The 9,674-nt window shown below is 43.2% G+C and overlaps 1 long non-coding RNA gene across 1 annotated transcript in view; it reads right to left on the bottom strand.

The window, feature by feature from the left end:
- Nucleotides 1-1,506: 1,506 nt before the first annotated feature.
- The window catches only part of LOC148162107 (uncharacterized), a 60,659-nt gene continuing 52,491 nt past the window's right edge, over nucleotides 1,507-9,674 (bottom strand). The window contains exon 5 of the long non-coding RNA XR_015767196.1: nucleotides 1,507-1,661. This is a non-coding gene — a long non-coding RNA (uncharacterized LOC148162107). The remainder of the gene's footprint in view (nucleotides 1,662-9,674) is intronic.

The raw sequence follows: 9,674 nt of genomic DNA, 5'->3' as shown, positions 1-9,674 counted from the left end.
CTGCACTCTGTTCTAAGCACGGAGCCAAACGCAGCCCCTATCCTCACGGAGCGTGGTGAGCACAGAGCATCAGAAAAGCAAGACCAAGTACCAGTGACCAGTGGAAACGTCAGCAGAATTAAAACAGGCTGATGTGATATGCCAAGAGGCTAGTTGGCAGTGAGCACCGAGCCCAGGTTAGGAGAGGCTTCCTGCAGCTGAGAAGGGCCAAGCCTGGAGTGTGGTGTGGTGGTGGAGGGAGACACACAGGGCTGGGAAGGCAGGCTGGCCACAGCAGGCACGACGCTGAGGCAGTCAAGGGGAGAGCGGCCACGGGAGCAAGTGTTCCAGTTCCAGCAGAAACAGCCGCGAATGCACAAGACTGCGTGTTCTTGGAGGAGTAGAGACAAGCTCCCCGTCTCAAACAGCAAGTGGGGGCTGGATGCGTGAGCGGGCTGCACACAGGACACTGTCGTGGGCACAGCACCCTGGGGGCACGCTACAGCTCCACTTAGATGTACGTAAGTGAAAGAGACTTCACCTTTAGACAAACTTTTGGAGAAAGCTGGTCTGTAAAGAAGCCTTTCCCTTCAGAATGTTTACATCCTTGCGCAAGACTGTTCTAGTCTATGTTACTCTGTTCTGTGTTACAAAAGATGCTTATTCTAGCTTCATGCTTTATACATGATTAGGCTTGAATTGCTCATTCATGTAAAAATTTTCAGTCTTACATATGAAGCATTTTTTAAAATATACTTTGTGGAAATATTTTAGAATGGACTTATATATATCCGTACTGTAAATATTAGTAAATTAAACTCATTAGATACCTAATATTAACTATTTAGATCCTAATTTCAAGTTAGAGGGGTTATCATTTTGAAAAATTGTTCATATTAAAGTCTGTCTTACTCAATATTTTATCTCACTTGACAGATATATTAGATTGTTTCTGAAATATAACTTAGTGATGCATATAATCCAATGGCACTAGAAATAAAGTCTATTGGCAATAAACAAAACTGTTTGTTTTATCAAGAAACATCTCTCAATTCTTGAATATACTATCAAAACATTCATATAAGGAAGAGCATCAGATTTCTAGATTATTCTAACAAAACTGACTTTGCCTCCCCAAAATACTATTTTCTTTTTTTTTTTTCCCAAAGATTTTATTTATTTATTTGACAGAGAGAGACAGCGAGAGAGGGAACACAAGCAGGGGGAGTGGGAGAGGGAGAAGCAGGCTTCCCGATGAGCAGGGAGCCCGATGCGGGGCTCGATCCCAACACCCTGAGATCATGACCTGAGCCGAAGGCAGTCGCTTAACCAACTGAGCCACCCAGGCGCCCCCCAAAATACTATTTTCTACAGAAGCATTCCTTAAGATTCATCAGAGTTGTTGGCTCCTTCCTCTTTAGCTTTGTATGAATAACTTCTTCCATGCTGACAAAGATAAATTTCAATAAAATCAAACTCAATGAAACCAGTTCCTTGTTTTCTCTTAATTCTTACACCTACCTGATGGGAATGATGTAGGAGAAGAGAAGGAGGAACCGAAACAGGTTGCGGTACCACGGGCCTACAAATCCTTGTAAGGTTACCATAACAACCGAGAGAGCAACTAAAGCCACAAACAGTGCTTTGGTCAGCTGATTGAGTTCAAGGTCCAACAAACCAACCTGAAAGGAAAACACAGAATTAGGGCATAACCATAATGTCTCTAACGTGACAAATGTGAATACATGATAGTGATGAATGACATCCTTAAATCTCCTCTTGTACTGACCTTAACTATAATAAAATACAAAACGGTATTAACTTTACTCTTCTCCTGAAAAGCCTCTGAGAGATTTAAGCAGAATTTCTGAAAGGGAGTCATGATCCCCAGGAAATTCCCAGAAAGGATTTACTGCGACAACGGGAGTCCAGGGTATCCAACCAAAAAACACCCAGATCCTTTGTCAAGATGAAGATGCTATGACAGCCGACTAGGGCAGACTGGGACGGGGGGGGGGGGGGGGGCGCAAAGCACAGCAGAGACCTGCTCAGGCTGTGGAGAGTGCATGTGTGTCTCTCTGCACGTGGAATGCCAGCTAACTGATGCTTAAGTGCATCCCACGTAAGGATTTCATGTTCACGTAGAGGCTCCCAGGAAGAGGACAGTGTCTGTCATCCCTCTCTGCCAGGAGTGTCTCTGAAAACACCTTCTCTGAATCAAGCAGAAAAGCAACAGACAAGGTAGTTAGCTTGACGGAATGCCTTTTTAATGTGCACAAACCCTACACTTTAGGTTCTCCCCATAAGGTATACAACCCCAAATTCATTCTGTGGATTGTGCCCGATTGGGCAAACCGTGAGGGGAAGCTATGTCCATGGGAATGAACTCATTTTGGGGTGCATTCTGTGTGGGATCTTGGAAACGGTGAGAAGTAGTGTTCATTCCTCAAGTCAGAAGTGATCTCAAGCTCTGGTGGTCTGCATGCTGCCCTCCCCTGCTAAGTTGCCTGGCTGAAGGACCACAGTGTGGTACAGCATGTGGGTGGACACAGGGGTGGGGTCCTGGGCTTTGCAGAAAGGCTTCAGAACCACACAGGGGGAGAGGTGGGGTCACACAGCAATGACATTTTCTCGGGAATCAAAACGTAGGCTCATTTGAATGCTGGCTCTGCCACCTCACAGTAGGACCTTGGGCAAACTAAACTGTACACCCATTTTCTTATCTGTAAAACAGGGTTACAGAAGTGCCTCCCTAACAAGACTCAGGGGGTTAAAGACGAAGCACAGCTCCTGGGACAAAGTAAGCCCACACACGTTTTCCTGTTCTCGTTCTTTGAGTTAGGAAACACTGAGATCTGAATCTGCACTTCCCACCTCTGTGGCCTTGGCCTTCCCCTGGCTACCCTCGCTTTCCTCAACCCCAAGCTGCGGCTCCCCGCCTGCTAACCAGGTGGGCTCCCTGCCGGCCCTGGAGAACCCACAGTCGCCCCTGGTGACTGCCCACCCTGCCTACTCCTCACTCACGGGACCCTGACAGGCACCGAGTCCTACCACCTCTGTCAGTTCACCACCATCTGAGCTCCTCCCGAATCTCGTACAAATTGTGAAAGAGAATAATCTAAAAAGAAAGTGATTGCCATAACTTTGATAAAATAAACGAGATACTACAATTCTCAAACTAAAGTGTTTGAGAATTACTGAGCTAATTAATTAGTAACTTGGTTTATTTTTTAGTACTTTTGAAAACCCCTAATTTTGGCCAAAATGAGGTTAGCTTTCCCCATGTCTCAGTCTTTAGTTTGTATCTGGTTGTGATTAACATCTGCCACAGACTTGCATGAGAACATTCGAACCTGTAGTTAGAAAAAAACACCAAACTTTGTCAGAAAGTGCAGGTAAGTAAGTGTAGCTCGCACGAAATCCACTCACTGAATAAATGGAAATGTCTGCTGAGCTTTCTGCTACAGCGTAAGGCGATGAAAAATGAGCCCACTGAGATTCCACCCGCAAGAAACAGCCAGTCTACTAGGAAAAATAAGATGAAGAGCAGTGATAAAATTACAAAACAGAAAGTTTTCTTGTCTAACCCAGCTGCTGCCGGATGCCACTCCTATAGGCCTTTAAGAACAGCCTAGAAACACGGGAACCACAAGAAGCCAGAAGTAACCACTGACGTTTCTCTAGAGCCTGGGTTCTACCTGCTCACCCACCAGGACAAGGCAGGGTCTGCGTCCTGGGCGGGGCTCGGGAATCGCCCGACAGGCCCCACCGCAGAGGCTCCCCGCTCCACCCGTAGGCCCCGCCCCCAGGCCCCACCCATCGGACCCGCCCCCGTGGCCCCGCCCCATCGGACCCGCCCCGTGGCCCCGCCCCCCGCCCCGGGAAGACAGCGCGGGGCCTGCGGAACGCGGTGTGGTCTGGCGACGCCCTAACTGAGGCTGTGGGCAGGTGCCTTCCCGTCCTGCACAAGCGGTCACCTTCGGGCCAGGGCTCACCGCGAGGCCCCCCACCTGCAGGCCCCCCACCTGCAGGCCCCGCAGGCAGCGCCCGCCCCCTCCCCAGAGGACGGGCAGGCTGCACAGGAGCCCTTGCGAGCTTCTGGAAACCTCCGGCAGGGCCGCCCAGTAAGAGCCCTTGAGAACAGGGCAGCTCAAGAGCCCCGCGCTGGATTTATCAACCGCGTTTGAAGAGCAGCACAACCAGGACAAATATCTTGCAATTTCCGCCACTTCAACTATTACATAGTTTATGCTTGAATTATTGAGAAAAATAGGTTTTTGGATTAGAATGAAGAAAAATTAAGCTGAGGAAGTAGAGCATGTTTCAAAGCCCAGACCCTTCTGCTGTGACAAAGGAGGCCTGAGTGTCAGGCCTCGCTGAGGCTCAGATGAAGTCATTATTCATTCAGTCAGGGAAAAAAGACTCAATTACCTCAACCTAAAGATGCTATCAATGAATGCAAAGTGCATATTTTACTCTATTCATCCAAATCCCATTAAAAAGTGAAAGGAATGATTTAATCTGGCCTTGCAGAGTTGGTCTTTTTTCTGTAATAAAATAAAGAATCACTGTCTTGCAAAATGCATAACCACTACCTCACATTCTCCCTGCATCCCAGCAGTGAAAGACTGTAAGCACAGGGACAAAAACAGTCAGAAATGAGTACAAAGTTTCCTTTGAAAAAATGCCACATAGAGGACCGCAATGAGCAGCAGCCCACTGCACACTGCTGTGCAGATAACTCCAAGTATTCATACCTTTCTGACCAAGACGCAGGCGCTCAACTGCCTGACTCCCGCTAGGCGGGTCCTCTCCCACACCCCTCGGATCCAAAGGGAAGCTTCATCACTTTGAACTTTTTAAGTTTACAGAGCAAAATACAACTTTTCAATAACAGGTTGTTCTTTGCATTCTTTCAGGTAGCCCTTGTTGAACTATGATTATTTTTCCTGGAAAATCACTGCAACCAAGCTACAGTATATAGCATGATCTAAATTTGCTGGTTTTTTGGGTCAATTCTAATAAAGTCCACTTTTAGTTAATAGTTAATATTTTTATACTCATTTCTCTAAAACATGCTTAAAAAGTTTCTACAACTCGCTTAAAATGCAATCTGGACTCTTAAAAACAATATTCAGTATAAAAACTAGTTAACTCGTAAACTTACAGGTTTTATAAAGAAGATGGTAACTTCACTTTGATGTGAATCTCTTCCTTCTTTAAAAAATTTCTTTAAACACCTGAACAGAGCAAATACCTTTTGCTGTGATTGTAAAACCTTTCCACCCATAAAATATATTATTAATCACTCGAAGTAATTATGACTGTGTAAGAAAAGGTAAATTATGTACACTAGCAAGCAATTTTCAACATTTATTGTAAGTTCCTATATTAGTAAAGCAAATTTTCTTCTACTTGTCATAATATTTGTTTTATTTGAAACAACTGTGATAACAAAATTAAATACGCTACTGGAAATTTTAATCTCCAGGGGAAAATTTGTGCCTAATGTCTAAGATACCACAGTGGTTCTGCAAAGGGGCTGTTCTAGGATAATGAACACAATAATTGCCTGTATAATCTAAAATGGTACTAATGGCAACGATCACAAATCCATTTAGCTCCTCTTTAATTTATGTACCAAGTTTAAATAGCTAATGGTTCTCAGTAAAATAACAGTTTCTACCAACAATAAAGGGTAAATACGGTATTCTCCTGCTTAATCAAGAAAAGATCAGTCAGGTTTTTGTAAGTGGACGAATGAGAGCCCGCCTTATCTCTGAGACGCAGCGCTGTCCCATCCATCTCACAGTGAAACCCCTACCGCGCTACCAGGTCCCTAAGAAGTCAATGTACACCCCAAACTCGAACAAAGGTCTCGTGCTATACAAACTTAGAGACAAAACAATGGGCCTTGACACCCACTAAGTGCTGACCATATGGTATTATCCCTGGAGGAGCATGATGTGAACATCAAAATGTTTTCACCATTCTTTTAAAACTCACATTTAACTCACCTGTTACACAGAAGTATTTTAGAATAACTAAACAGTAAGATGTGAAATGTCAAAAAGCCAATTTAAACTCTTGCAAGGAGCTAAATAATATTTTAATTTGTCCTATATTATCCCTGTACATGGATCACATTTTGAAACACAGAAAAGCCTCCAATCTAAAAGCCTAATAGCTAATTTACTCAAGATGACTCTACACGGGCAGAAGTACGGCGTCATACATGAAAGATCACTTAGGGGAAAAAATAACGTTAACGCTGTTTATCTTTTAGCAGCTAAACTACTCTTGGACCAGCCCACCGGTTCCTCATCATTCAGAATTTGGATCTTGACTAGAAAACTGAGACAGGGCGACACTTTAACCTAATTGAAATTCCTATAAAAAGCACATTCCTTTTAAATATCTTTGAAACAAATCAGCCCTGTATTTTCTACTTTTAGTAGAATCTTAAGAAACAAGAAAAAAATAAGTCATCTACAGACCTTCATTTGTACTTACGTATTTCAAATAATTGAAACTCATTTAACTCCTAATTCTTACAGCAATAACTTTTTCCATTTTGGAGTTTCAATGGAAAGTATTAGTTTTTAAAAAGTGATGCTATATAGCCTTTTATTTTTTTCCTCAAGTCTACTTACTTACTCATCTTTGGACATGCACTACTAAGTCTGACGTGTCTGCTGCACACACAGCCTGGCCACACGCTGCAGCCGTGTTTGAGCTCTTACTGCTCACCGCCCCAGTGATCTGCGAAATAAGCAGCGTTTCTCTGAGCCATTTTAGTCTATTGGCTCAAGAATCTGTGCTTTTAAAAGCTCCCTAAATAAGTATCAGTACGAAAATTCTTAATGTTAAAATATATCACCTTAATTTTTAAAAATAAGAATGTATATTTACACAATACACATTTTAAAGTCTGTTGTTAGAGAATATTTCATATCCTACAGTTTTACCTACCAACAAATTTTGCCTGACTCTCCTATATTCAGCAACTAAGGTTTCTTCCCGTGCTTCCTATACAGTTATTACGTAAGATGGTTTTCCTTCAGTGTTGAACATTTAAAAAGAAAATGGGGTTGTTCTATTTTTTACAGGAACAAAAAAGTACTGGTGGGAGGATCAGCTATTCAGCAAGAAGTAAAACCACTTTGCATATCAACGGGAGAAACTTAAGAGAGGAGACAGGAGATTCAAGGCAAACCCTAAGTGAGCCTGGTTTACACAAACTTGGGACTGAGCGCCGCTGTCAGACCGTGCATCGTCAGCTGGCTGTCAGTAAACACGCTGCTGAAGGTGAAAGCCTTGCTGAAATCTGCAAACATGTCACCTGCTAAGTCGAGTGCACAATGAAGCTGTTTGTTCAAACTGCTGGCCCTGCAGACCCCTGGAGAAATTTCAATACTGGTTTTAGCATTTCCGATAGGACACATATCCACTCAACAGGGCACTTTTTATAACTGACAAAAATGTCACAAAAATAGCAGGTTGTCTATGAACATATGTATGCACACATCTCAGATTTGGTTTTCCCAAACGCAGGCTTGCTGTATGGTCCTGAAAGACAACCTACCTGGTCACGTCGGCTACTGTCTGACAGCTTCCTCTGTCATATTAGAGCTTTTATTAAACGATAACCAATATGTCAGAAGTCATCAAAATTAATGCAATACAGTGGCTTAGAAATAAGTGCTAAGTTTAATTTTTAACATAAATTATTTCAAATACTCGTGTATACAACTTGTGGCACATCAATGCCATATTTAAACAAAAATGGAGTGAAAACATGCAAAACAGCCTGGAAACTATTTGGAAATTTAATGTGTACTCCATGTACACAAGTTACATCAAAATCCAGCACTAAGTATTAAGAAAACCCCGTAACTTTCTAACGTACAGTATTCCCAATCTTATTTCACAATAGTCCACATAATTTATTTGAAAATCAGGGACGTAAGAAGACTAAAATGCACCTGCCAGCGCTGTACCGACTATAACCTGAGTGCGCCGCGGTCGCGGGTCATGTTAATGTCTTGCTGCTCTTTGTGGCCAGCAGAGGGCGCGCATGTCTCACGCTTATTTTTTCTGAATCCTGAATGCCTGCTTTTTGAATGCAGAACTTCGATCTCTAATTCAACCAATTCAGTATATTGAATACATGTTACGTACATGGATGTATTTTTTTTGTTGCCTAAAAGGGTTACCCTAAACATCTAATTTCTGCCATGCAGAATTCAAGGCAGAACTGATAAGGACTTCCAAGAGGGGAATTTCCTGAATAGAAACATACTGTTCTAGAAGGAATCATGTTTAGAGACCAGACATCCAGAATACGTTCAGAATACTGCAGGTAATCAGCAGAGTACTACGGGACTAAGGCTTCTGAAGATTTAGATCTATTATAAACTAAATTGATAAAACAGTAACAACAGCTTCCATTGATGGTTTCAGAAGATCCTGCATATATTTAACCTTATTTTTGTCCTAACAGTGTAGGAAGCTATCAATTTTAAATGGTTTTGCCAAGCCACTCACCAATTTAAAATAATTACTTCAATAACCTAAGCTATCCACTGACACCAGAAACCTTAACATTCAACATCATTCACATAAGTGGAATTCCAAGTCAGGCATTTGGATTTCAAAGTCATTAAATAAGCAGTTGATTTTGGTAATTTTATATTTAACAGATATTGACAAACAGCATTAACCTACTTTCAAATCCTTACTATCTACAAACACAACACCCACGAGTTGGGGGTCTAGCCATGTTATTGTGTTTAAAGGACAAAGCCTGGAGGGATGTGGGAGGAGGGACGGGGCCCAGGTTGCAGGTACAAGAGCCACCTCACGCCCAGGGTCACGGCCTGCGGTACACCCGATGCTCTTGGGATTTCTTTGTTCCCTAGCAACATGAAAATCAGATTTTTCTAATAATAACCCTAAATGGTACTGATACTTTTACAGAAAGGCTTTTATTAGGAATCTTAAGAGTTGAAGGGGAGACTGTGCTTCCTGCAGCACTGCTGGTGGCGGGGGGGGGGGTGCGCGTGCTGGCCTCTCCCGCGCTCGTCTCTTCACCGGTCTGCACGGACGAGACCAGGCTGCCCAGCACCGTCTTCTTCTGGCAGACACATGCACGTGTGCATCTTTACTTTCTCCTCAATGTGGCAAGTCCTCTGTTTTAAATATCTTGTGTGTGTGTTTCAGAAACACCCTTAAGACACATTCTTATTCATTAGATATAATCTGTAAAATATTATTGGCTAGAAAACAGTATTGTACTGCTAAGGATGTTAATAATACCAGTACTAAAATCTGGGCTCCATGACTACTTGTTAAGGAAATTACTAAACATACAGCCAGGCCTTCCAACTCTACTGCATCCTCAAACTGCCAAGCACAGTGACAGCTTCCCTTCAGGAGACCCTCTGAACTCTATTTAAAGAGCCAGAAAAGAATTATGCGATCCCTTTCTGATATCCAGAAAATGAGGTGTTGAAGGAATTATTCTGGTGAGTGGCTTGGAGCTGCTGGACTACAGGTGATATGAAAAGGCTGGGTTTGGGGGAGGATACAGGTCAGAGCACCCCTTCCCCAGCACAGTCCACAGCGGGGATGCACAGGGCTGACGGGGGGATGGCCGGAGCAGCCCTTGGCCCTGGAGCCTGCCTGGCAGTGCG

The sequence above is a fragment of the Eumetopias jubatus genome, unplaced genomic scaffold, assembly GCF_037043125.1.
Source record: "Eumetopias jubatus isolate StellerSeaLion01/CBP00866 unplaced genomic scaffold, mEumJub1_p1.0 scaffold_20, whole genome shotgun sequence".
Lineage (NCBI taxonomy): Eukaryota > Metazoa > Chordata > Mammalia > Carnivora > Otariidae > Eumetopias > Eumetopias jubatus.
The sequence above is the reverse complement of the archived record's forward strand: the minus strand, read 5'-3'. Positions and strand labels throughout refer to the sequence as shown.